Source organism: Trachurus japonicus, chromosome 9, assembly GCF_045865225.1.
Source record: "Trachurus japonicus isolate A0001 chromosome 9, Traja_1.0".
Lineage (NCBI taxonomy): Eukaryota > Metazoa > Chordata > Actinopteri > Carangiformes > Carangidae > Trachurus > Trachurus japonicus.
In genome coordinates, this window is record NC_140915.1 from 1,797,655 (window position 1) to 1,824,635 (window position 26,981).

Here is a 26,981-nt window from a genome sequence, read left to right on the forward strand (position 1 = left end):
ATGGATTGTTTGGGATTTGATTGGCCGTGCACATTCCTGTTCGACGACACATGGTTGTATGGCTTCAAGCTGACACAATAAAATATAAAATAATCATGACCTCATGTTGAAGACCATGTTTTTTATTTGGCAAGTCTGACTATAGCAGGTGACAGCAGGTACGAGTCGTTTTGGCTGCTGGGCCGAGTGATTTCAAAAGCACAAGTAGTTCCAAGTATTTGCTTCATGTGTCGTAATGTTACATCATTGTACATGATTATTTCAGAGCGTGGTGAATGTGCAGGTCACAACTCGTCCACCTCCATTGTGTTCACTGGGCAGCTCACGTCTCTGCCCCGCCGATTTCAAAACAACATGCACCAATAATTAAAGGCGATGAACCTGCTGCTATGACTATAGGGAATACGGCAATAGGAGAATTTGCCAAAATGTTGAACTATCCCTTTAACACATCATCACCCAGTTCACAAACCAGTTCTGCTAACATGAAACTGTGGTCATTAGATGTTAAACCGTATTAATTTTATCCCAGTCCGGTAAATGTCTGAGACGAGCTACGTTAGCATGGCTAACACGGAGCTAACGGGCAGCTAGCCGCTTCAGCAAAGAGAATCGTTTTTTCACATTAACTCTAATACTAACTTGGTCGTTGACGGTGTCATGTTCTTCGGTCAAAACACACAGGAAGGCACACAGGGGAGTAACCAGTGCTCTTGTGGAATATACCTACAAAAAGTTCAATAAGATTTAGACACATTCAGGAAAAAAACTGAAAACTGACTAGGTTGACTATGTAGAATTACCAGAACAACAACAGAAAAGAAGAATTCCAGCAGTCGATTGCCAGACCGTTGCTAGGTAAAACGGGCCGTTGCTAGGGACAGGAGGAGAACTAAGCAGGATATTTACCTTCTGTTTTATTATTACCGTCATTAACAGCAGAATAAATGACTTGTAGCTTGTTACAGGGAGAGTGGAGGCTCTGCAACATACGTGTGTATGACAGATAAGACTACACAAATACACCCATCCTAATGATAATCCATTTATCCACCCAATGATTATTAAAAAGGCTTGGTTAGAGTAGAGTAGAGAATACTTTATTATTATTATAATTATATTATTATTGGTTGGAAACAAACACATCCGACCGGGAGGAGGCAGGAAAACAGCGGAGAGTTGAGCCACGTGTCGGCTACGGGTACGAATGGAAACAGAACGTTGACAGAAAGTCATTGTCGAGCCGGTCAAAAAAATTAAAAAAATGAATTCAGACTAAAAAAAATGTTTTTATGGAAAAGCAATACTTTCATTCTGTACCCCTCAAAACGCCCCATGGATGTATTATTATTTTTTAAATATAGCTTTTAATAAATATTCTACATATTCAACCTTTAATTAACTGCCAACACTGTACCTGGGCTATCTATCATCCAAATGTATTAACAAAACTGACTTAAAGGAGAATGCCAGCCATTTTTGACCCCTAAATCGTTTTCCTGATGGTCACCCAGTGTTGGGGGGAGCAAAAAACGCGACTACAATTGATGCAGCCAAACTGGAGTTACCATGGCTACCTGGCGCTAGGGATAACGTTAGCAACAATGCTAACCCATGGGGGCAATTCTTTCAACCACAACAAACACTCAAAAAACAATCAAATCTCTATGGCAAATGACTGGAATCCTTAAAAGACACTGAACTCATATTCAGTGTGTACAATAGGTTATAAACAGTAGAAACTTTGTGTTTTTGCATGTAGTCACTCACCTCAGATAGCCTAACTGTGGAACATCCTGGAAAGACATTACAATCCGATCGCAGAGCGCCTAGCTCTCCCCGCCACAGAAACAAACACTTTTTTTCTTGTTGTGATGATTCTCTAATGTCCAAAATATCTCCAACTGTTTATATTTGTAATAAAATTTTAGCCATATTAAGTATAGATTGACATGGTTAATGTCTCATTTAACCATAAGATTTGGTGCTTAAAATCTAAAATCTTTGAAAATGCTGTAATTTTAATGCTGTGTTTTTCAAGGTCTGAAAAGTGCTTGAAGTGAGTATGCTTGGCTCATAAAGTGATTGAATTGAATAGTAAAATGTGTACGAACCCTGTAGAAAAACTTTATTCAATATTAAAATGTTGTGTAAACATCAAAACCATATTGAGAAGCCAAAGTGGATAGATAGACAGATAAAGCATTATTGGTCTAAGCTTTAACATTAATTAGAATTGTTGTATCGACTGATATTCAATTTCAATGAAACAATAGCTATTGTTTAATCATTCATGTCCTCCTGTTCTTACCCTCCTTTGTCCATCCAGGCAAGGCCACTGTACTGCCGCATTAATTTAAACGTACCCATTTTTCAACACTTCTTCGACGATCATGACACCATTCCCGACTTCAGGCTGAGCAGAGAGTCCCTGGCGGTGCTGCTGGATCTCCTCCACCAGGAAAGACGACACGGATGGGGTGCCACAACAGAGACCTTGGTCTTCCTCTTCTGGCTGGCGAGTGGGACATCGTACCGGGTGGTCTCGAGGGTGTTTGGGATGCCTCGCTCCACTGTCCACCGCATCGTCCACAGAGTTACTGAGGAGGTGGTGGCCCTTCGCCACAGGGTCATCTACCTCCCCCAGACCGCAGACGACCTGGCGGCAGTAACTCAGGGGTTTGCAGGGCTGGCAAGACAGGAAGCTTTTCACAAAGCTGCGGGAGCAATCGACGGCTGCCATGTCAGGATGGTGCCACCGAGCGGCCCTGATGGTCAGTGCTACAGGAACAGGAAACTGTTCCCATCGATTATCCTGCAGGCAGTTTGTGACCATCAGGGCCGCTTCCTCGACACGTACGTGGGCTGGCCGGGGTCGGTGCACGACTCCAGGGTCCTCCGGCACAGCCCACTGTACAGGCGTGGCACCTACCCTCCTCCAGGGTACTTCATCTTGGCGGATGGCGGGTACCCGTGCCTCCAACGTCCACTACCCCTCATCACGCCGTACAAACGACCAGTGCAAGGTGTGGGCCCCCAGCGCTTCAACTTGATCATACAAATCTGTTGTTTTTAAAATCGGGTATTTTAAGATTTGAGGACCTAGTCAAATTCAAAACAGGTCAGATTCTGTTTAAAGCCTGGAATAGGTTGCTACCAATAAACATCCAGAAAATGTTTATGGTCAGAGAAAGCATATATGATTCAAGAGGGAACTGTAACTTTAAACAATCTACCATCCATTCTACCCTGAAAAGTTTTAGCATCTATTTTTGTGGTGTTAAAATGTGGAATAGACTAGATAAGGATATAAAAATGTGCAATAACTTAAAACAATTTAAAAGTAAGTACAAACATACACTCTTGGACAGTTATAAAGAACTGGACAGATAATTTTACTCTTTTTATTTATAATCATGGTCTTATTTCATATTAAAGCAATATGTTTTTAATCTTCTGAATTGTATGGAACTACAGATGTACTGTATGACATGAATCACAATGTAAGGGGGGGCTGAACTTGATCAGCTTTGCTTCCTTCAGCCCCTTCTCAAACTTGCACAGTATCATTGTTGTTTTGTTTCTTGTTACATAGATTGTTTGTCTTTTGATGTGCTTGTTTGAGACAAATCAAATCAAATCAAATCAAATCAAACGCTCATCATTCCAGGGCACGCTCCATCATAGAGCGTGCTTTTGGGATGATGAAGACGAGGTTCCGTGCCATCTTCCTCCAAGCGCTGGAGGTGCACCACACCTTTGTGCCTCAGGTATGTCATTACACAACAGAATTATTGTTAAATGTTGAACAGCAGTAAATTAATTAAGTTAATTAAAATAAAATTACAGTTACATTAAAGTAATCTTTGTTTTCTCTTGTTTTCTACAGGTCATAACAGCTTGTGCGGTTCTGCACAACATCTGCCTGGGTGCCGGTGACATCATGGACGACATGCCGGAGGATGAAGGAGAGAACGGGTTGGAGGCAGCCAGTGGTGCACCATGGTGGGACCAGCTGTCTGCCGAGGTGTCTGCTCTGGAGGGGGGTGTCCAGGACCACGACTACCTTTAGAGGGCAAGTAAAATCATTTTAAAGCTATTCCTATTTAAAGTGTTTTGTAAACAGTTTTGTTTGTTTACAGTTTTTCTCAATCGCTTTGGTGCTGTTCTCAGATCAGAATGAAAGTTCTCATAACTATTAGTTCAACCTCCACAACATGTAGTCATTTGTTCACATCATAGTAGCAGTTTCTCCTTCCTCTGAACAAAGTGCAAATGCTTTTGGACATGTATCAATTACTTTCTCTGCTGTTTTATAACATTATCATCTGCTTATGTCATGTCAGTCAAAATAAACTATACTTATCAATGCTGAATAGTCTTTCCCTATAAAACTAATAGTCCTCATTTCATTGCTTTAGTCATTACATACAAAATTGTTGAACTAGTTGTCAAAATCAAAAATTAAAAAAAAAAAGTTAAAACTAATTTAAAATGTTGGGAGAAGCTGTGAATTCAATGATTCAAACATTTCAGGGAGAACAGGTATGTATGGTATTGGACAGTAATTCAGCACTAAACAATCTGCACTGCTGTCATTGTGTCAGGCATTACTGTAAGATACAGTGGGACAAGAACTTTTTACATTTACAGCTTCACTAGAGAACAAATTCACTGTATTGTGTTGTAGTACAACAACCACAGTAAAGGTTCCCCATCTTTACAGTACGGTACTGTACTACAGCATTCTGCAACATTGTTTACGTACTGTAAAGTTGTGCACAGCTCTACCCAAAGAGTGTTTCTTATGTTTGTTGTAGATGGCTGTAGTGTATTTTTCTTTTGCACAACACTGTGAACAAATCAGAATTGCAAAGAGCATATGCAGTAAAAAATGTGAAATATACATATTCAGTATCAGTTACTCCACTAAATACAGTAATGTGTAACTTTAGCGTATTTATCACATGGCCGTACAAGTAGTGTATAGTGCTGTCTGGAGCATTTTCAGGTAGTGTCATGACTTTTTTGCATTGGAAAACACCTAGAGAATAAAGTGTCCTAATGAAAACATGACAAAGCCATTTGACTATCTTGTTCATAAACGATGGTGTCAAGATTTCTCATTTTGACGACACTGACAGTTTCATTAAAAGTGGAGTGGAGCACGCACATCCAAAATACTACAGGTGCAGGACCAACAAAGTAAACTCAGAGGGGAAAAAAAGGAAGTGGAGTCCGCACTCTGTATTACGCTCCTGACGAAGATCCACGGGGATCGAAACCTTGATCTTTCCACAATAAACAATAGAGGAGCGTAATACAGAGTGCAGACTTTTTTTTTTCCACTGACAGTTTCATTGACATGAGTACTTGCTTTTGAGGGATGGACAATCCATTTTGAGCAAGTGACGCGCTTTTGCAGGTCATCCACTAGGTTTTGCAGTTTGTAATAATTGTTTTGAGAAATGCACTAACTGTGCAATGTTAAGAGTGATGTGAGAAAAGCACCAAAGCGATTGAGAAAAACTGTAAGTAGTTTGTGGTGGGATGTTTCAAAGGTTGTGCAGTAGTATTTATTAGTATTAGTATTGTTCTTGCCTCTGTTTTAAACATTTTTAGTGACATGGCAGCTGTGGATTGCACCAGCCCTGCAAACCCCGATGATGGACGATGCGGTGGACAGTGGAGACAGGCATCCCACAGCCCTCACCTCCCAGATGATGTCCCACTCTCAGCCAGAAGAGTCCAGGGTCTTTACTGTGGCATCCCATCCGGTCCAGCAGCACCACCAGGGACTCCTGCTCAGCCAATCAATGTTCTCTGTATATAGTTTATGCTGATTTTTTGTAAATAGTTTTACATTTTTTGTAAATAGTTAATAGTTAATTAAGTAAATATTGTTATTATATTATAGTACTGTAAATTACGTAAAAAAAAAATAAAAAAATGTTATTGTCACAATGAAAAGCAGTTCAAAAGTTTACTCTAGTTGTAAATAAGAAATGGAACAGATAATGTTACAAGGTTCTAAGGTTTTTATTTAACTATATACACAACAGAAAAAGTAACAATATAATATTTTTAACAATAACAACAACAATTTAAATCTCAATGAACACAAAACTTATTAGAACAGAAAAAATCATTCTTTCAAATAAAATAAAAAGTCTGTCCATCCTCTCTCTGCTCTCTCTTTCTCTCCTTTCCTCTCTCTCCCTCTGAAACTGCATAACCTCCTTGATCAAATCCATCAGCTCATCTCTCTCCGTTTTCCTCTTTCTTCTTCCTTCTTTCTGCCCTGGCTGCCTCTCCTCCTCCTCCTCCTCCTCCTCCTCCTCCTCCTCCTCCTCCTCCTGCTGCTCACCCACTGCAGCACCGGGCCCTGGTGTGTCCTCAGGGATGGAGGCGATTAGGACATGCGGCGCAATGGACGGCCGCTGTCCTAACACCTCGTCCATGAGGACAAACCAGGGCCAGGTGGCAGCAGTGGGCCTCCCGCCGACTCCCTGCCCTGTCCCTGGATCTTTGCAATCCTAAGACAGAGGAAATCAATCACATGAATAACAGCAATTATCTGTAAAGTGTTTATTTAAAAAGTCTTGAAAAAGGAGTGCTTCATGGACTCAAAAAAAAAACAGTTTGCGGTGCTCTTTGGAATGGGATTCATGTAGTGATAAAGAAACAAGGAAAATTAATGTTTAACTTCCTGATGAAGGCTTGATACCAAAACGCATTGAAGGACTGTGTTTTTAAGTTTATATGACCATGCCATGAGGTGCCTACATTCCTTTATCAAAGTATTTATTAACTTGGGTAAAACAAATGTAGTTTTCATATCATTATCCAAACCTGCATATACTTTATTTATTTTAAGTTGTCCCATTTCTTTTTTGCCTGCTGGGGCTCCACCTTCCCCTCCAGGCCCATTTTTTCCAGGATTGTTCTAAACAAGAGAGAAGTATTGACAAAAGGTAAACACACAAGATCATATAAAAAATATGTAAAGATTCATCAGTGACTTCTTGTGGAGTTTTAGTAAAAAGCAACTGGACTTCTTCTCTTGCTTGAAGATGTTTCACCCCTCATCCAAGAGGCTTCTTCAGTTCTGAGACTAATGCCAGAAACCCAGGGATTTAAACCCAGAGTGGGTGGTCCTGTGATTGGTTTCTAGTGAAACCAAAGTCACATGACCACGCCCCCGAAACTGGGGGGGTGGTCATGTGACTAGGGGTCTGTATGGGGTTTAAACTTCCTGGGGGGAGCTCCCAAGACAGCATTGTATGTGGCAGATAGTTTGTGTCCTAGGCAACCACCTCTGTTTAAAGAACAGTGACATCAGGACTGACACAAACTGGCTATTTATTTATGCTTTAACAGTTACCTCCATCCTAGTGTGGCCGTGTTTTTGGCCCCGGTGAAGAGGTTGTCGTTCAGACCACAGAGTTTTATAAATTCCTCTGTCTGCTCCTTGCTCCCTACAACAAAACGACATGTAAAACACATTTCCTGTTATGTCAACAGGTGAAATGATTGTATGATATTAACATTAATAATGATCCTAAGGTTAGCTCTGTATTCAATGCAAACGTTTACAGTTTTACAGCCTAGAAATACAGCGGGACTCACAACCCATCGTTAACGTTATATATCAGCTGCATTCAGCTTTGAGCACAGGAGAGGAGTGAACTGCAGCCTACACAACTTACAACAAGAACTAATTCACCTGATGTGAGGTATACCTACAACACCTCCACAGTTACAATGGGATAGAAGTTACCATCCGAGCTTTAGGCTTTAACGTTAGTCTACTTTTAATAACGTTAACTGAGCTCCTCATATCAACAGGTTAGCCTTAAGCTACAACACGTAGCTGGTCCTACATTCTGGTGGCTACGTATTAGCATTATTAACTTCACGTATTTTAACAGTCAAATATGTTATAAGGCCCCTTGAACTTCTGGCGTTAAGCAAAAACTCGTTACTTACATTTAAATGTGTATTCGGCACTGCTGCCGCTGCCGCCGGTACCTGAGCTGCTGCCGTTAGTCGCCGCCATTGTTGTTGTGAACAGCGGGCCGCAAAGCATCTTGGGATATGGGAGGCCGCGAAGGATACTAGCGGTGCATCCTCCGAATGCAGGGGAAAGGAGGACGCTGCAGGATGCATTTGGAGGAGCCTTCGAATTTAAACGAATTGGGACAAGACAGCCTTCGCGCAGCGCTGTGACGTAATCGGCCTTCAAATGCAGCCTTCGAAGGATGCAGACCCTGAATTGAGACCATAGATTGTATAAAGAATGGACGTAGCGTCTGTGACGTCCCCCATTGGTTTTGTGGAGTCGTTTTTGTGACTCCAACATGGCGGCCTGAACAGCGCCATGTTGGATTGGCCGGCCGAGAACCCGCCCACTGGCCTCGAAGCAGCTGTCCACGGAGCTGCTCGGACCTGTCACTCAACGTTTCTGCGCCCTAATTGGCCAGAGTTTTAACCTAATAACGGTCAAACGGTAGAGTTAAACCCCTCAGAGTTTTAACCTAATAACAGTCAAACGGTAGAGTTAAACCCCTCAGAGTTTTAACCTAATAACGGTCAAACGGTAGAGTTAAACCCCTCAGAGTTTTAACCTAATAACAGTCAAACGGTAGAGTTAAACCCCTCAGAGTTTTAACCTAATAACGGTCAAACGGTAGAGTTAAACCCCTCAGAGTTTTAACCTAATAACGGTCAAACGGTAGAGTTAAACCCCCTCAGAGTTTTAACCTAATAACAGTAAAACGGTAGAGTTAAACCCCTCAGAGTTTTAACCTAATAACGGTCAAACGGTAGAGTTAAACCTCTCAGAGTTTTAACCTAATAACGGTCAAACGGTAGAGTTAAACCCCCTCAGAGTGTGTGCGGGGGTAGAAACTATCGATTGAGACAAAAAAACGTTCTGACACCAGGCTTTGATCATGTTTAATGAGGATGTAAAATCGGCGATTTTAACATGGGGGTCTATGGAGAATGCTGCTTTCTGACACCAGCCCCCAGAGGAAGAAGAGGGGATTGCAGTTTGTTGAACGCGGAAGTGACTTCACGTCTCAGACCCACAACTGCCCCCTTGATTGGGACACAGCTACAATAATCACCCGCGGTGGGCGGAGACAGCGACGCACGGCACGTAGCCCCGAACGAGGATGTGACACAATGACGTTGCGTTCTCATGCTGCGTTCGAGATGACTCAGAATTCAGAAAGTCCCAAAACTCCGATATCCGACTTCAAAGCGCTCAAAGAGACGCACCACTGATCAACACTGAGGTTGCCATTATGTTATATTATGCAATGGTTTATCCATATATAAATTATTGTAACATCATTTGGGCCAGCACTTACCAAACTAAGCTCAAGCCCATATACCAGCTTCAGAAAAGAGCAGTAAGAATAATAAGATGTGCTTATCAAAGACATTCTTCACAGCCTCTATTCCTTCAGTCCGGTATCCTCAGTGTTTATCAAGTGAATCATCTTCAGATTGGTTTATTTGTTTATGGTTCCCTAAAAAAACTCCTTCCATCATCTTTTCATTATATATTTGCATACAACTATCAATTTCACACCTATTCCACACGTAACTCTTGTCACCTTAGAACCCAATATTGCTGTACCTCTCAATCACAGTTCTGTATACTTTATCGTGGACCAAGAATATGGAATTTATTACCTGTACATTTTTTTGATTTATCTTTACACCAATTTAGGACTCAGAGCACTAAAGTCTCTCCTGCTAACCAGCCAATACTTTCCACATGGTCTGCCTATCTGAACTGGGATTATTTTATATTTCTTATCATATGTTTATCAAGCTTTTTGTACTGCATTGTACAATGTTAAATCATGTTAAACCATGTTTGTATTTATTATGTATGAACGACTTTTGTACCTCACAAATGTGTCTATGCTCATTAGCTTAGAGCTGTAGTCGGAGAATGCCGCCCTACAAGCCCCTGGAGGGTTTTTTGGCATTCCCCTTCACATTGTTTTGGATTTTATATGTTATATCTTTTTTAACTTTGATATGTGAAAATAAATAAACAAACAAACAAACCACGCCAGAATAACAAAAAAAAAGACGTTAAAGTAGGCTACATGAAATAAAAATAAATAATAATAATAACAAAAGAATAAATAACCAAAACCATTTACTACCTACATCGAGACAAACTTTCAAATTCATATTCAAAGTGTTTCACGCAGCTAAGTTGCCTCGTATGTGAACACCTGCAGTCCCTCCACTCTTTTCCGTGTTTTCCCTGTGGAACTTTTTTAATGCAATGAAAATGATTTGATTTTGCCCACAACATGCTTTCAGACAAAAGCAGGGCACAAAAAACAGCAGTGAACAATGAGTCTGTACTTCACAGTTCTTCTACTGTGTAATATTTTAAAGTGGGAGAAACCAGTCTTTCCACTCAGATCATGTGACCTCCTCCCCTCCCCCCACTGCCTGTTCAAAGTTTACTTTCACGTTTGAGCCAGCGTCTTTCGTGGCAGTTCTTTTTCAGCTGTTAAGGTAAGGTAAAAGTTAAAATGTTTGATCGCTGATCAATATGGGCTGTAACTGCCTATCACTAATTACAGACTGTTAGATGGCGTTTTCTCCATAACTTCCAGTGTTTTAAAGTTCGTGTGTGAATGCGTATGTAGTAGGCTGTGTCTCCCAATATGTGTCCCCTGTGTTCCTTGTTTTTATCATGTAAAGCACTTTGAGCTGTCGTGGGCATGAAAAGTGCCATACAAATAAAGCCTGATTGATTGATTGATCATCGATCAATACTGCGTATCACTAATCAATACCAATACTGCCTATCACAGATCAATACTGAACACCTTATGTTGTTATCAGGGTTTTCCTGAGACTTTACTGATGATTGATTTTCCAGTGTTGATCAATGTTCAGCAACAGGTTCTTCACAGTAACTGAGTACATTTAGTGCAGTACAGTTGTGAGGTATTTGTACTTTCCTTGAGTATTTCCTTGTTGAGCTACTTCCTGCTTGTACTGCAGCTCATGTACCTGACAGGTGAAGCTACTGTCACTTTCCAGCTGCAGGTTGTAGATTAAAAACACTGTCTTTGTGTCCCCACCATTCATGTCTGTGATTACACACAGCAAACACTCTGGGTTATTGATTATTGGACACAAATCATCAATATTGTTCTGAAGAATTGTTTTAGAGCTGCAACAGTTTTACATTTTTCAAGCAGAAATGTTCAGTTTTTAGCCTCAAACACTGAAGAATTCCTTGTTTTCTTTGACTGTAAACTGAATGTTTTTGTCTCTTTGATTGTTGCTGTGGACAAAACAAGACGTGGCCTCAGACTGAGACGAACTTTGTTTCCTGAAATTTGATGGAGCAGACGATGAATGGATTGACAGAGACAATAAGTGAAGAGTCTTGTTCTCTCTCTGAATTTCCAGTGAGTGAAATGACTGAATGTTGTGATAATGAAGCTGTGAGGTGAAATAAGTTTACTACCTACACCGGGACAAACTTTGCATTCAAAGTGCTTCACGTAGCTAAGGTGCCTAACGTGTGAACACCTACAGCCCCTTACTCTTTTTCCTGTTTTCTCCGTGGATGGTTTAATAGGAACTCTTTTTTTAAATGCAATGAAATGTATTTTATTTTGGCCACAACATGCTTTTAGACAAAAACAGGGCACAAAACAAAACAGCAGTGACCTTGTGCAATATAATCATACTAAAACCATGAGGCAGCTCATTACTGCTGCTTAGTGCCTACCCTCTACAATGCAGCCGTCTGGTCCAACGTAGAAACATGAGTCACAGTTCTTCTACTGTGTAATGTTTTAAATATTTAGGGTTCAGTGGGAGAAATAAACTGCAGCAAAAACACCAGTCTCTCCACTCAGATCTGCAGCTTCATGACGCCATCTAGTGGACTGATAGTAGAAGTACAGCAGCTGATGGCAGCTTCCTCACTGCTGTGTGACTGCATTCAGCTGACACTGATATGAAGCAGAGGAGAAGAGCCAATCAGTGGAGGAGCAGCTGGAGTGATGATGGACATGTGAGCTGCTGTGCACATGAATGATGTGTGTTTCCTCTGCAGGTGAAGCTACAAAGTGTGTGTGAGCTGATGTGGATGTGAGCTCAGCAGCATGGATCAGTGTGAGGACAGAGAGGAGGGAGCCCCTCCCTCTAAAACCAAGAGCCAGACCACAGGTCAAAGGTCAGAGTTTAAAACAGTCAGAAAGACTTTTCTCTCTAAAAGTCAGTTGTTGTGTTTATTAAAAAATTGAAGATATTTTTCATCAGTTTTTCTCCAACATGCACATTTATCAGTTGTGTTGTTGTTTCAGGATGCAACAGCAGAGACCAGACTCTCCTGAACCCAGCTGTCTGTCTTTAAAGAGCGACATGTCAAAGGAAGATGTCATTAAGTTTAAAGAAGGACGTGGTTCAGCTGATCAGATGTAAGACAAAACTAAATTTCAAAGCTTTCGAGTCTCTGTTGAACGTTCTTCCTGTGGAGTCAAATTTCAATGATTCTCCATAAAATCTGAGTTATAACTCGGATACACATTGTCCCTACCTGAATGTCCACATGTTAAAGGACAAGTGACGTCTTTTACAACCTGGACCTTATTTCTAGCATAAAATAAGGTCATTTACTCACCCATGTAACTCTGGTGTCACTTTGGACAATATTTAGGTCCATTCAAGAGTTTATGAATATAGCCATATAGTGGGAGTGATTGGGGCACTGAAATGCAAATAACACATTATCTGTTATCGTCATCCAGGGTCTGCAGAAAGCTGACAAATATTCAGCCAGGTTGCATAAAACTGCAAAACTTTTCTGTATTTATGTTCCATGTATCTAAACTATTTAACATGAGTTGTGTTGTTGTTTCAGGATCCAGCAGCAGAGACCAGACTCTCCTGAACCCAGCTGTCTGTCTTTAAAGAGCAACCAGTCAAAGGATGAGGTCATTGACTTTAAAGGAGGACGTGGATCAGCTGATCAGATGTAAGCTGTAACTGACAGTCAGACTCAGGTTATTGTAGAAAAGAACCAGTTTGTACGACGTGTTGTTGGACCAGGTCTGAAACCAAAGTGTCTGTGTCTGTTGTGAACGTCCTCAGGGGACATATAAAGTCCATCTTGTATTATTTCTCTGTCCTGATGTTGACTTGACACTGATTCCTCCACAGAGTGGACCAGGAGAGCTCAGAGGTTCCCAGTGGTCAGTCTGCCCAGCAGCATCAAACACACCTGGACTCCATATTTATGGTGAGGACATGTCCAACAGCTGCTGTTACATCTGTTGTGTTCACCATCATCTCCATGCTGCACTTTGACACCAGTGGATTGTCAGTCTGTCAGGTTTTAGTTTGATGCTGTCACTCATAGAGTTTCTGTTCCAGCTGCTGGAGGAGAACATGGTCAAAAAAAAACAGACTACTGACAAAGTCAAAAAACCCTACCACATCACACCCATTCTTGCCACTCTGCACTGGTTACCGGTCCCGTTCAGAATTCATTTCAAGGTGCTGCTACTCACTTATAAAGCCCTCCACTGGAGAGAGGAGGGGGTGTGACTCACCATCAGAGGGAGACGTGTGCCTGGTACCACGCATTTTTTTCATAGCGTCCGGTGTCCGGTGGACACGGCCCCTACTGACCAACGGCCGTGTCCACCAAACACACTTTTGGAGTGGTCGCTCTCTATCTCTCTCTCCCTCGCTCTCCCTCAGAACACTGCCGTTACCAGGTTACAAAACGAGCCCCTTGACAAGCGCGGCGCTGTTCCAAAAGTTGAACATATTTCAACTCTGAGCCTCTGAGCGCCACAACAAAAAAAAAACGCCGAGAGCTTTCTTATTTTCCCGGCGAGGGCGCTGAGTGGTGTGCACGCCGAGCTCTATAGGATCTGAATGAAAAGTAGACGCCCAGAGCGCTAAAAGGGCGTCAGGTGGACACGGCCCCTTTATGTCAGAAGAGGTATTTTTTTCACGGCACCCCTAACGCAGTCAGGCGGCACCCCAGTGTGCCACGGCACCCACTTTGAGAAAGGCTGATCTAAACTATATTGTCTTGAAGTTCTAAATGTGTTTTATACTGATTGTGTGATTGACTGTCCTTTTTAAACAGAGCAAATCATTTTTATACCAGTTTTATTTTGGATGCTTGATTTAATTTACTTTGCACACAAAAACAGATTTCACAAAAACCAAAAACTACCAGGGTCAAAATTATGAGACTGTGTCTGAGGAGCAGACTGAACACTGAAATACCTTCTGTCTTTTGTTTGCCATCACTGCTGTGAGTCACACTGATGTTTGTCCTGTGTACAGATGGAGGACATTTCAGATTTATCCTACCAGTGTTAAATACTGTATATTAATTAACAAACCAGGGATGTGATGGCACTAAATAGAGTCACATCCCTTACCATGATAAATTGTGGTATCAGTCTTGGTGAAACAGTGTCACTGATCTGGTTCTGTCAGGCAACAAAGATGGCGACGTCTGTGAAGGAGCAGCTGCTGCAGATTTTGATGAATTTGGGGAAAGAAGAGCTGACACGCTTCCAGTGGTACCTGCAGGATGCTGACTTACTGGATGGTTTCCCTGCCATCCCAACGTGTAAGCTGGAGGATGCAAGCAGAGAGAAAACAGTGGACTTGATGGTCGGCATGCACACTACTGAAAAAGTTCTGCAGGTGGCGAGGTTAATTCTGAAGAAGATGGGAATTAATGAAGGTCAGTCATGGGAAGTGCAGCCAGTGTTTTACCTTTGTTAAATATCTTGGCTTTGTAACTATTTCCACACAGAGGACAACCTCAACTGGGTTGGTCCTGCTACTCCTCATGATTAATGATTCCCTTTCCTCCAACAGGACAAGATCCGTCAGCAGCAGCAGCAGCAGCAGCAGGTGAAGTTCAAGACCTTTTGTGAGGGGATGTCACATTTCACTGTTGTAGTCATCACCATGACTACATGAATTTAGATCCAAATATTTCTGTGTTTAGATTCATTTACTGTGACCTGTTGTTACAAGGACCTTTACCTTATTGTCCTATTATCTGTTGTTTATTCATTCAGAAGCTCTTCACAAATGCCAGCCTAAACTCAAAGACAACCTGAAGGAGAAGTTCCAGCATGTGTTTGAGGGCATCGCTATAGCAGGACACCAAACCCTTCTGAACCAGATCTACACAGAGCTCTACATCACTGAGGGAGGGGCTGGAGGGGTCAATGATGAACATGAGGTCAGACAGATTGAAACAGCGTCCAGGAAACCAGACAGACCAGAAACAACCATCAGACAAGAAGACATCTTTAAAGCCCCACCTGGAAGAGACCGACCAATCAGAAGAGTGATGACAAAGGGAGTGGCTGGCATTGGGAAAACAGTCTTAACACAGAAGTTCACTCTGGACTGGGCTGAAGACAAAACCAACCAGGACATACACTTCACATTTCCCTTCACCTTCAGAGAGCTGAATGTGCTGAAAGAGAAAAAGTTCAGCTTGGTGGGACTTGTTCATCACTTCTTCTCTGAAACCAAAGAAGCAGGAATCTGCAGCTTTGATCAGTTCCAGGTGATCTTCATCTTTGACGGTCTGGACGAGTGTCGACTTCCTCTGGACTTCCCCAACACTGAGATCCTGACTGATGTGACAGAGTCCACCTCAGTCAACGTGCTGCTGACCAACCTCATCAGGGGGAAGCTGCTTCCCTCTGCTCGCCTCTGGATAACCACACGACCTGCAGCGGCCAATCAGATCCCTCCTGAGTGTGTTCACATGGTGACAGAGGTCAGAGGGTTCACTGACCCACAGAAGGAGGAGTACTTCAGGAAGAGGTTCAGAGATGAGGAGCAGGCCAGAGAGATCATCTCCCACATCAAGACATCACGAAGCCTCCACATCATGTGCCACATCCCAGTCTTCTGCTGGATCACTGCTACAGTTCTGGAGGAGCTGTTGGAGACCAGAGAGGGAGGAGAGCTGCCCAAGACCCTGACTGAGATGTACATCCACTTCCTGGTGGTTCATCTTAAACGGAAGAAGGTCAAGTATGATGGAGGAGCTGAGACAGATCCACACTGGAGTTCAGAGAGCAGGGAGATGATTGAGTCTCTAGGAAAACTGGCTTTTGAGCAGCTGCAGAAAGGAAACCTGATCTTCTATGAATCAGACCTGCCAGAGTGTGGCATCGATATCAGAGCAGCCTCAGTGTACTCAGGAGTGTTCACACAGATCTTTAGATTGGAGAAACGCCTGTACCAGGCTGCAAAGGTGTTCTGCTTCGTCCATCTGAGTGTTCAGGAGTTTCTGGCTGCTCTTCATGTCCATCTGACCTTCATCAACTCTGGAGTCAACCTGATGTCGGGAAAGAAATTAAACTTTAAACTTTTTAAACCGTTCAGAGACAAATTATCACATTTCTACCAGAGTGCTGTGGACGAGGCCTTACAGAGTCCAAATGGACACCTGGACTTGTTCCTCCGCTTCCTCCTGGGTCTTTCACTGGAGACCAATCAGACTCTCCTACAAGGTCTGATGACACAGACAAGAAGCGACTCACGGTTAAATAAGAAAACAGTCCAGTACATCAAGAAGAAGATTGAAGAGACTCCCTCTGCAGAGAAAAGCATCAACCTGTTCCACTGTCTGAATGAACTCAATGACCGTTCTCTAGTGGGGGAGATCCAACAATCCCTGAGATCAGGACGTCTCTCCACAGATAAACTGTCTCCTGGTCAATGGTCGGCTCTGGTCTTCATCTTACTGTCATCAGGAGAAGATCTGGACGAGTTTGATCTGAAGAAATACTCTGCTTCAGAGGAGACTCTTCTGAGGCTGCTGCCAGTGGTCAAAGCCTCTAACAAAGCTCTGTAAGTGTAGAGATAGTTGGATTTATTCATCATTGTATAAAAACACTTCTGTCTTTTCAACAGGACAGAAAATAAATCCCTTTCTTCTTTAATTCTTCATGATCATCTCTTCAGACTGAGCAGCTGTAACCTCTCAGAGAGAAGCTGTGAAGCTCTGTCCGCAGTCCTCAGCTCCCAGTCCTCTAGTCTGAGACACCTGGACCTGAGTAACAACAACCTGCAGGACTCAGGAGTGAAGCTGTTGTCTGGTGGACTGGAGAGTCCACACTGTAGACTGGAGACTCTGGACCTGAGTAACAACAACCTGCAGGACTCAGGAGTGAAGCTGCTGTCTGGTGGACTGGAGAGTCCACACTGTAGACTGGAGACTCTGGACCTGAGTAACAACAACCTGCAGGACTCAGGAGTGAAGTTGCTGTCTGGTGGACTGGAGAGTCCACACTGTAGACTGGAGACTCTCAGGTGAGGATCCATCCAGCTGTTTATCTGATGACACTTGAACACACCTCCAGGTGTTGACAGAGGGTTCCTGTGTGTTGTTGTATGTGTTCAGTCTGTCAGGATGTCTGGTCACAGAGGAAGGCTGTGCTTCTCTGGCCTCAGCTCTGAGCTCCAACCCCTCCCATCTGAGAGAGCTGGATCTGAGCTACAACCATCCAGGAGCCTCAGGAGTGAAGCTGCTGTCTGCTCGACTGAAAGATCCAGACTGGAGACTGGAGTCTCTCAGGTATGGAGAGGCTGCTGCAGCCACACACACTGTCTGATAGAGGAGGAAGAGCTGGAACATTTTCTATGGCCCCGTTCACACCTGGTCACACCTGGTATTAACATCTGTCTCAGGTGATTGATGCATTGATAACATCAGATCTGATCACTGAGACCATATCCAGAGGTGGTGTAGGCCACAGTGAAGCTCCGCCCACTCCACTGACGTCCTCTGTCTCAGTCTGACTTGTCCCAACACAGTTTATACTGAAGACAAAATCTCAGAGTGTTTCAAACATGAGCTGTGCAGCTTTCATCAGTCACAGTGATGAACTACTGGGATCAGGAGTTTCTCCTCCTGATGACTTCAGTGTCTTAAATTAAATTCACCTGTAAAGGTTATAGTGCATTTTAGGTGCATTCTGAAATTTAACCCAAAAGCCAAACATCCCTAACTTTTTGTGAGTACTACTGTATCTCATATAATGCATAGATCTATGTGATATGCAGCAGCCTGGCTCCATGCAGCAGCCTGGCTCCATGCAGCAGCCTGGCGCCATGCAGCAGCCTGGCTCCATGCAGCAGCCTGGCGCCTGTCATAGTGGAGTCAGGCTGCATCTGACAGCTCAGTGTGATGTAGGCTATGACCAACGGCCTTTATGGGAGGCAGGCTATTATCTGAGGGAAGCCTTTATTTCTAAATCCCTCCTTTTATTTTTACACATAGCGACCAAGCTCATCGTTCATTAGCTCATCTTCATTTTCTTCACGTGCTTTTCTCCTCGCTGCGCTGTCAGACCTGAGTCTCTGTCTCCGTTACGCTATATCGCTTCAATCCCATTCAAGTCGCATTTTTACAGCGTGTGGCGCGCTGCGGAATCTATAATATATCCATGCTCCGGACACGGAGCAGAGACCCAGGCCCGACAGTGGAAAGCTGTCCCTCTCTGAAGCAGAGGACGAGGCTTCATTCCCGTCAGTCTTCACAGACAGTCCACACATGAGTTTCTTTGTTTGTTTGTTTGTTTTTCTTGTATTTAGGGCCGGCCTTTTTTTCGTTCGTGTAATGATTGAATACAGGCCATTATTTGATGAAATGCGGTATGCTATTATAAAGTAACTTCAGATCACATAATCACTGATAAGTGTGCGTCCCTCTCCCGACCCTCCCAATAAACCCCCCCCCTCTCAATAAACAGTTCCGACGTCCGTGAGGCTGCACTTCAGACTGGTGCGGTCAGCGGAGGGAGACTGACATAAACTGCGTTGAGATTTGTTTTGCCCCTACTGTAAAACATCCGGGGCTTTGGCAAAAACATCCGGAGCTTGAGCCCAAGTAGCCATCCCCTAACCCCGCCCCTGTTCGGGTGCAAAGTCACTGTTAACGAAATCAACATCTAATCTGTCCCTTCACAATAAAGTTTGTAACGTGTCTGTTTGGAGCAGCTGCTGACAGTGACAGTTCCTCATCACTAAACCTGAGCCACCATCACAGCATGAAAAGTGGGATTTTCGTCCCCTGTGAACCAGGGCTTGACGCTAAGCTTTTTTCCAAGTAGCACTGTGCTACCATGCTGAAAAATTTAGTAGCACACAACATTTTTTAGTAGCACAATAAAAATTTTGTAGTTTTGGTGAAAATATCATTTTCAAACAAATAAAGTAGATTTAGCCTATAATCCTAACCCTGTAGACTAATTTTTAATGTTTTAACTGGCTCTTTGCCTTAACAAAAATCAGGAAAGACAAACAATGCAAATATGTGTGAGAAAATAGAATATTTATTACAACCAATATTAGTTTTTAGTTTTACGCTGTATGTGTGTGCATGTGGCCCTGGGGTGGGGGTATTGATGAGCAGTGAACCTATATTTCCCTCAGTATAAAAAGCTGAACATTACATACAGGGCTCTACACTAAGATTTTTTAGGAGCACAATGAAAAATGTTGTAGCAGGCTGTTTAAGCCTTAAATAATGCTGAGGGTCCAACATGACCCATTTTTATATTTGAGAACAGTAAAAACACCAAACATTTTTCCTCAACAACCTGTCACACAAGCAGCTCCATGCTGCCCCTGTGTGATGTTCAGGGACAGGTCAGACAGGGAGCTTTGAGGTTGAAGTTTATATGAATGTTGCACTGTGAGACTGTGACCACATGTCAGCTGTTCTCACCGCGACAAGCGTTTTTTTTTTTTGATAGCTCCGCGGTAGCCTCGGAGGCCACGTACCACCTAAGGGCTTCCTTCACCTGGGGCAGAGCTCCGTGTGAAACAGTAGGAGAGACACAGCCCAAGACCGTGTACCGGAGGAAGAAGCAGGTCGAACGTGCACGGAAAAAAAGCGCATCGCACCGAATGTGCGCTGCTACGGTGTCGCCTTGGCGTGCATGACGCGCGTCTACCTTGAAAGTAATGTGCGGAAAAGACGTTACATCTGAACGGCCCCGATGTACACAAGCTTTAATCAATGCGGCGGCCAAAATCACCAAACAGGCAGGGGGGGGCGGGGCGGGGCGGGGGGGATACTGCTCACGTTAAACAGCATGCAAAGCGGTGCATGCAGTTTCTGTCCGAGTCGCACTGATGCGACTGAATGCAATTTTTTATTCGCACGGGCTATTATCAACTCGTATGCGAGCAAAACTGTCGCACTGTCGAGCCCTGCTGTGAACAGATTTCCCTAATTTCCGGCAATTAACGACAATTTATGGACTGCAAACGTCGCGTTCGTCCGTGCCACATACTGACGGAAACGAACCACTGGTGGAGGGGCTAATTAGCATATGAATAGCGGCGAAACAGCGCCTGGTCAGAAGGTGTTAATGGCTCTAATCAGCATTTGAACAGCAGCAGCCAGGTGGGGCTTGAATGGCCTCACTCAGTATTGGTTGAAACCACTACTCTTAAACCAGAAAAATGACTCGTGATTGGTTGATATATATACTTTTAAACTAGGAAAATGACTTGTGATTGGTTGATATGTATACTTTTAAACTAGAAAAAAGACTTGTGATTGGTTGATATATACTTTTAAACTAGGAAAATGACTTGTGATTGGTTGATGTGTATACTTTTAAACTAGAAAAATGACTCGTGATTGGTTGATATATACTTTTAAACCAGGAAAATGACTTGTGATTGGTTGATATGTATACTTTTAAACTAGAAAAATGACTTGTGATTGGTTCATATATATACTTAGAAAAATCACTCCTAATTGGTTGAAATATACACACACACACACACACACATTGTTATCCTATGGACATGAATTTATTGAGCAAAGGAAAATTGCCAGCAACATGTTTATTCACAGAAAGAGCTTTATTGGCATAAATAATAATAAAAAATGTATGTATAGCTACATAGCACAAAACACAACACACAGCATTCTCCTCCATGATCCTATGGCACAGCTCTGTTTGCTGCGTCTGGGATGTAGGTAACAGATGACATTCTTTTTTAATTTTGTCCAAGTTGTAAACATCTGTGGTGTGTTGCCCTGTATTCAGGATTTGCCCCTGAATGTGAGGTTGTAGAGCTCCAGAGAACTTTTCACAGCTTCCGCCTGCGCTGCAAGTATAAGACAGTAACACTTAAGCACAGCATTAACATGCATCCCCTTACATTCAACAGTAAGCAGAAAGTAGTAAACGTTACTTACACACAATAGTGTCTTTATCGGCATCAGGCACAGTGGTCACGAGGTCAGTCTGTGAAAACAAAATGTACGGTTAAGATGAGTATCTGTTTTACGTTTTTCCTCATGCAGCAGAATGAACACATAGCCTATTCTTTAAATCTTACCCTTGCTCTGGTTTGTAGCTCCTCCAAGTTGCCTCAGAGTTGTGAAGACGGCGTACTGCATCCTGTAAATACACAGAAACACACTTTGATAAAGCAACACACTGGTTCAGGCTACTTTTAGCTTGGGCTACGGAAAGAAAGCTTTACTATTAGCTTAGCAAGCAGGCACCGAACATATTCTTACCGCAATTTGGGGATTGCATCCGTCTTTTCCTCTTAGAGTTGGGGCTCCTCTGGCCTGTTTTTCATCTCCAAGGCATGAAGGCAGTCAGTCCGAGTCGGCGGTAGTTATCTGACGAGACAGTCCACTAACAGCGTTCAAAAGCACTCTCCTCTCGTCGGTGTGCCGACTTGCTGTGGAAAGGTGTTCGCGTCCATGCAGAGGAGTTAAGGGGGAGGCGAAGTTAAGACGCCGTCCAGCCATTGTAGTCAACAAATCAGCAAAGTTTGAAAAAGTTGTGAGAGAAGTCTGTTTACGCCTTGCAAGTACTTCCGTGTTAGTCCTGCCCACGACCTCAAGTGATTGGATGAGGACCCGGAGTCTCGTCGGGTCCTCCAATCACAGGGGAGTTCATTGTTATATGGAAGAACTCGCGAGATGTGGTTTGCCCATCTCTCAACACTCATTCCAAACGTAGCCTAATATGTTCAAAGTTGTATTCATTTAGACCAGGGGTCGCGGAGCCTTTCCCAGTAGCTCGCGAGGATTAATAGCAACATTTGAAAACTTGATTGGTCACTCGGCAAACTTGTACCTATATCCAGGATTTTCCCTGCCTATGGCGCCGCCTTGGTCGAAGCGTGTGCACGCATGGGGCCGTACAGATGTAACGTGTATGTGCGTCATGTGCTCACAACCAAAGCGACGCCGTAGCGGGTGTTCATTGTTTTTCACGGGATCGCGCATCGTGGATCCTCTGACGGATTAAATTACCAGATGCGGTCCGACGCACGGGGGCTGAAGCCCGGACCCGGCGCGTTTACTCTCGGTACCGGCCCATTAGAACTGACATGTAGGAGCCCAAACAGATCCATGGTCATGTAGGAGCTCAGAGGAACAGACAGACAGCTGCTTCAGAGCACAGTAGAGAGGCAGGTGTGTGTGTGCACGCGTGTGTGTGTGGGAGAGAGAGAGAGAGAGAGCCCCCCCCCTCCCTTGAGCAGATAAGAAAGTAAAGAAGCAGGTGAGACAGAGGGATTTCTCTCTCTCTCTTTTTATTTTATCCCTGTGGTATCGAATATGGTATCGAGTATCGAATATTTTCCTGAGTGTTGGTATCGAGTTGAAAATTTTAGTATTGTGACAACCCAGAGGAGGGACAATAATAATTGACATTAGAGGCTTAAAACATAGGCTACTAGTTTCATGAAGAGTGGGAAACACAGTTTTGTTTTACGAACGTAAAGAATTAATGTTACAAAATATGAGTAGCTCTCAGCCATTTTCATTTTGTAAAAGTAGCTCTCAGAGGAAAAAAGGTTGGAGACCCCTGATTTAGACAAACCTGGGAAAAGTCCTGGGAAATAGTGTCCCATTTAAATTGTCTAGTTAAAATGTGGTTGCTTTTCACTGTTGTGGTTGTTGTATTAATCTTTTCTAAATAACATTGTAGTGGTTAACAAATTTTACATAATTTTTAAAAACCTATTTAGATGATGATTGAAGTCAATTTGTTTGTTTTTTCTCTGAATATATTTCTTTTAAAATAGTTTTTTTTTTTTTTTTTACATATGGCCCTAATACACCAGTGTACTTCTCAGTATTGACAAAATGTGTTAAAATTCAAATGCATAAAAACTTTTTTGGGATGTTTTAAATTGACAGTGGGTTTTATAAGGATTAAAATGAAGTTAATACCTTTTAGAAAAATCTGACCTGGAATAACACTCCCCCTGCTACCAAGCTACACTGATTTGCATTTGTATAGCTCACAGCACGATCATGTACATGTTAAAGCCTTCCCTTGAATTAGGGAGAGGGGGGTGATGGGGGGGAAACTGCCCAACAAAGCCCACGGCAATTTCTGACAATTCACGACAATTCCCGACAGTTGTTGGTGTTTCCTGCAAATTGTCGTATGCAGTCGCAAACCTGAACTTCCACGACAATTTACAGTGCCGCTAACTGTCGAAAATCCCACTTTTCATGCAGTGCATCCGATCCTCACTCACGTCGTGACGACGGGACAAAGTCTTTTGGACATATATTGTATATTCTGTGTTTTTCCTCTATAACCGTTCGGCGGAGAATTAAAAAAAAACAAACAAAATGGCCGTGAGTCCAGCCCCATCGGGTCCACGGTCCAGGCTTCCAGGGGGGGGGGGAGTTGCATATGGTCATTGTCCCCACCACTTTTCAAAGTAAACTGACGCCCTTGGCTGTGGCTCCTGTGGAAACCTGCTCACAGCCTCATTCTTCAGCTTCCTGGGGAGTTTTCTTCAGACAAACACAAGTTGTGTTCACACTCAGTGTTTCTCACTAAACTCTCTGTTTCACTGAGCTCTAACAAACGTGTCTTCACCTGTGCCTTTCCTGGTGCATTGTGGGATATCTGGGCTGGTCAGCTCCACCTGTTGTGTCTTCATCTTCTTTGCTGTGACGTGTGTTTGTGCAGCTTGAGAGTCAGAGAGTGAAAGTGTGTGTCTCACACTGCAGTGACATGACATGGAGAAAAGACATGATGATACAGGCGGAAATTAGCAATTGCTGCTATAACCTGGCTCAGAGCATCTCTTCTTGTTTTACAAGATTAATGTTTTTTCTGTGCATTGTCCCTGTTTTAAATAAATAAATTCAATCAATCAATCAAGTGTTTCCTCCTGGTCTCCTCCTGCTCTGTATCATCACTAGATAAAGACTCCAGCTCCTTCTTCTCTGTGCTCAGTGTTCATCCAGACATACCAGCCTCCATGTGAACACAGTGATAAAACAGTGTGTGTGTGAGAGCCATGTAATGTCCATGTGTGCATGCTGACAGAGAAGGTGCTGCTCTGACCCCCCTCCTCCTTTCAGGGTGCAGCCTGCTGGAGTCCGATATTTGACACCAGGTCCATGGAGATGTAAGTCTGTTTTGACTTTGAGCAGCACATTCAACCATCTTCACACTGTCACATCACTGACCTCATGAGTCTTCATCAAACTGTCAATAACTGATCACATGATCAATAACTGCAGCTGTGTCTTGTTCTCTCCATCAGATTCCTGTCCACTCACAATCGACACAAACACAGTGCACACAAACATCAAACTGTCTGACAACAACAGGAAGGCAACATGTGTGGAGGAGCGTCAGTCATATCCTGATCATCCAGACAGATTTGACCCGTTGCCTCAGCTGCTGTGTTCAACTGGTCTGACTGGTCGCTGCTACTGGGAGGTCGAGTGGAGAGGAACCGTTTATATATCAGTGAGTTACAGAGGAATCAGAAGGAAAGGAAACAGTAGAGACTGTTGGTTTGGATGGAACGATCAGTCCTGGAGTCTGGTCTGCTCTGATGGTGGTTACAGAGTCTGGCACAATAACAGACAGACACCTATCACCTCCTCCTCCTCCTCCTCCTCCTCCTCCTCCTCCTCCTCTGTCTCTAACAGAGTAGCAGTGTATGTGGACTGTCCTGCTGGCTCTCTGTCCTTCTACAGAGTCTCCTCTGACTCACTGATCCACCTCTACACCTTCAACACCACCTTCACTCAACCTCTCTATCCTGGGTTCTGGATCGGTCCTGTTTCCTGGTTGAGTCTGTGTTGAGTGAAGCAGAGTCTCCTCCTGTCACAGAAACCTTCTCACTGTTGAACAGACAGTTCAGTCTCTACATGTCTGTCTCTGTCTCTGTCTCTCACTCACGTTTTCACATTCATGGATTAAACCAGTTGATGTTTTAAACTCTTCTCAGTGATTCTTGTAAACTTCTTCCTCTTCCTTTAAAGATGGAAGCGTCGATTATTACAGGACAAAAACCACGGTGACTTTTACTCAGCTGCTGATGAAGGACGAGGCCTAATATCACCAAGCTAAAAGTCTCTGAGCCGCCAGCGTCACTGAGGAGAAAAACACATTTTAAACACATTCACTGTTCATGTTCAACTTTACAGGCTGTTTGTGAGCTGCTCACAGCTAAACACACACAACAAGAAACACAACTGGAAACACACATCATGTTGTAGAGACACTGAATAGAATGAATTACATGTGATTTATTTTTCTTTGTGGTTTTACTGAATCAAATAAAACAATAGGTGCGTTTCCATCAGCTGTTTAGATGCGCATCGAGATGTATCGCATCGGAAAATGATGATGGAAACGCCGTGATTCGCATTAAAATCCTCTGATTCGCACAAAATGAAATACGCTGCTATGGCCGGGTTTTGGTTGATTCGAATGGGATGGAAACAGCTGTATGCGAATCAAGTGTGACGTAGCGCACTTTCACCCCATCTGCTCCCGTGTTTGCAGTTCACTCACAAGACAACATCAGGGTTTCCGCTGTCACACAACAATTAATTAATTGTGGCGCATCGCCACGGCAAAATAAAAGCCCCCACACACCTTCATATGTGATTACTGCACAGTTCTTCATAGTTCCTCCTCAGTAAAAACCAAACTTATCAACCAGCGAATCCAGCGTTTATCATTAATAAAGTCTGGGGCGGCGCAACTCTCTCTCTCTCTCTCTCTCTCTCTCTCTCTCTCTCTCTCTCCCACACACACACACACACACACACACACGGGTCGCGTTATGACGGTAATAAACATATGCGCTAAATCGCGCTAATGTGTTCAAATCAGACCGTCCGTCCGTCCGGCCGGGGGGGGGGGGGTGGTGCAAAGTCCGTAGATGGAAACACACATGATTCGAATTTCTTTTAATGCGCATTTCCCAGTAATTCGAATCACTTTGGATGGAAACATGGCTAATGTGAATCAGTTTTATATGTGATGGACATTTCCTGCTGATGTAGAGCAGCACAAAAACCATCAGCTACTAATCCTACCAGACAATGATTTTTTCTGTTACCATGACGCTGAGTTCATGAAGTTTGTAGATTTAAATGTATGTTGACTGAGACTGATTGTTTTTTATTATATATTTCTATAATTATTACCTAACTGCTGTTTCATTTTTGTGTATTAGTGATCATTGATTGGTTCATGGATTGTTTGGGATTTGATTGGCCGTGCGCAAGGGGCTTTCAATAGATCGAGAGCTAAATGGATAGAGGAGGGGGGAAAAATTCAGCAGTTGGGTTGGGGTTAGGGTTGGACTTTTAACTTTGAATGACCTGACCGAAATAAATACATTTTCATTCATTCATTCATTCATTCATTTTGCCTTCTCAGCTTATGCCCCACACATCTGGAATCATCTACAACTAACTCTTAAGTTAAACTCATTTGTCCCATTCAATCACTTCAAATTATTAATTAATAATTCCCTGTCTTCCATTTGTAATTGTTTTCTCTGATGTCTACTGTCCTTTACTGTATTTTATTGTGTATATCTGTTCTGTTTTGTTTGTTTTGCTCTGTACTCTCGTCTGCACTGTAAAT

General features: G+C 43.1%; 1 protein-coding gene and 1 pseudogene across 1 annotated transcript in view; one reads left to right on the forward strand and one right to left on the reverse strand.

The window, feature by feature from the left end:
* The window catches only part of LOC146980466 (endosome-associated-trafficking regulator 1-like), a 537,750-nt gene that overhangs the window by 230,866 nt on the left and 279,903 nt on the right, over positions 1–26,981 (reverse strand). The gene's annotated exons all lie outside the window — the stretch shown is intronic.
* Positions 14,533–25,235, forward strand: LOC146980475 (protein NLRC3-like; annotated as a pseudogene).